Here is a 2,122-nt window from a genome sequence, read left to right on the forward strand (position 1 = left end):
GGCTAAAACCAGTCCATTTCAGCTCACTAATGCCTAGGATATCAATCTTTATGTGTTCCATTTCAATTTTGACAAATTCCAATTTTCCTAGATTCATAATTTGTACATTCCATGTTCCAATTATTAATGGATGTTTGCAGCTGTTTCTCCTCAATTTGGGTTGTGCCACATCAGCAAATGGAGGTCTCAAAAGCTTTACCTTATCCATATCAGTAAGCGTGGTTTTACTCTGATGATGCAGCTCTTTCCCAGTCATATTTTGAGAGGCTTCCAAGCTAAGTGGCTCATTCTCCTGCTCTGTATCATACAATATTTCTGGGTTATTCATAAAGTTGCACAGCAATGTATCAAACAGCGTTTTTCTGCTATCCATAAGGTTTCCCCTGGCCAATTCTTTGAGAAGTGGATGGTCTCTTCCTTCTTCCTAGTCTGTCTCAGTTTGCAAGCCACACTGAAACCTTTGCACCGTGTGCACCCTGCTGGGTTTGAAACACTGGAGGAACAGCTTCTAGCCTCACAGCAACAAGCCACCACAGTAGGAGAAACCGACAGACATGTTTGTCTCCCTTAGCCATTCGAAACCTCTCCAACCTCTCCTTACCTAGATCACAGCCACTGCTTCCTCACTCTGACTTATTCTCCCTGCCTTTTCTTTCCTTTCCCCCACTTTCCCACCTTGCCACTTGTGGGGCATGGCCTGGGTTCCCTCCCCTTACCTCGATCCCTGCTGCTGCCTCAACATAATTCCCTAGTTCTGCTTATCTGGAAATCTCTTAATTTCACCCATATATTTGATAGACAATTTTGCTGAGTATATAATTCTTGGTTGGAAATTTTTTTCTTTCAGGATTTTTTACATATCATCTTATTGCCTTCTTGCTTGCATGGTTTCATCTGAGAAATCAGAACTTAGTATTATTGATTTCCCTTTGTAGGTAACTTCATTTTTCCCATACTGTGTTCAGGATTCTTTCTTTGTCCTGGTTTTGGTGAGATTGATGATGATATATCTGGGTGATTTTCTTTTGAGATCTATCCTATGTGGGGTTCGTTGAACTTCTTGAATGGATATATTCTTGTCTTTCATCATATTAGGGAAATTTTCTTCTAACAAATCGTGAACGATTTTTTCTGTTGTTTTATCTGTCTCTTCCTGTTCTGAAATGCTGATTACATGTAGGTTATTCCTCTTGATGGTATCCCCCATGAATCTTAAGAATTCTTCATCATCTTCTGATCTTTTGTCTTATTGATCCCTTAACAAAGTAGTATGGAGACATTTGTCTTCAGTCTCATTAATTCAGTCTTCCATTGATTCAATTCTATTTCTTTGTCCATTCAATGTGTTATCTATTTCTGAAATCTTAGTATTAATCTAGGAGCTCTGGTAGCATAGTGCCTAAGGCACTGGACTGCTAACCAGAAGGCTGGTGGTTCAAACCCACCAGCCACTCCTCAGAAGGAAGGTTGGTCATTCCTACTTCCATAGTGATACTGCCTTGGAAACCCAAGGAGGGGTCGCTATGAGTCAGGGCTGACTCGATGGCAAATAACAGCAACAACAACAGTATTAATCTGGATTTTTGTTTGTTGTTTCTGCATTGTTTCTATTTTTTTGTTGTTGTTTATTTTGTCAATTTGTTCTTGTATTGTTTTCCTAAATTATTCTAGAATTTTGTATGTGTTTTCCTTAATTTTGTCAGAGTTTTCCTTGATCTGTTTCTCAATCAGTTCAAGGTACCCAAGTACAATTCTTATAATTCCTTATTAGGGAGTTCCAATGCTGCTTCTTCCTCAGTGATGTTTTCTAGTTTGTATCTTTGTCCCTTGTTTTACTACTTTATCTTGTTTTTTGTGTGTGGTCTGTGATGGTCTGTTGTCTCCAAGGCATTGTGGTGCTGGTGTACTTATGTTTAATTTGTTGTTGTGTGTTGGTGTGATCTTTTTTCCTTTATTTTGTTTTGATATATATGTGATATATCTGTGTGAGCAGGGTACTGTAGTCCTCTATTTGCTAGTTGTTAGCACTTAGGCACTCACCACCTGTCTCCTTGTGGGTGTGACAGAGAATGAGAGTGTGTGTACAGATCTCTGTTACTTGTTCATAAAGAGCAGATTTGAG

The sequence above is a fragment of the Orycteropus afer genome, unplaced genomic scaffold (genome assembly GCF_000298275.1).
Source record: "Orycteropus afer afer isolate SDZICR_OR568_19922 unplaced genomic scaffold, OryAfe1.0 scaffold00105, whole genome shotgun sequence".
NCBI lineage: Eukaryota > Metazoa > Chordata > Mammalia > Tubulidentata > Orycteropodidae > Orycteropus > Orycteropus afer.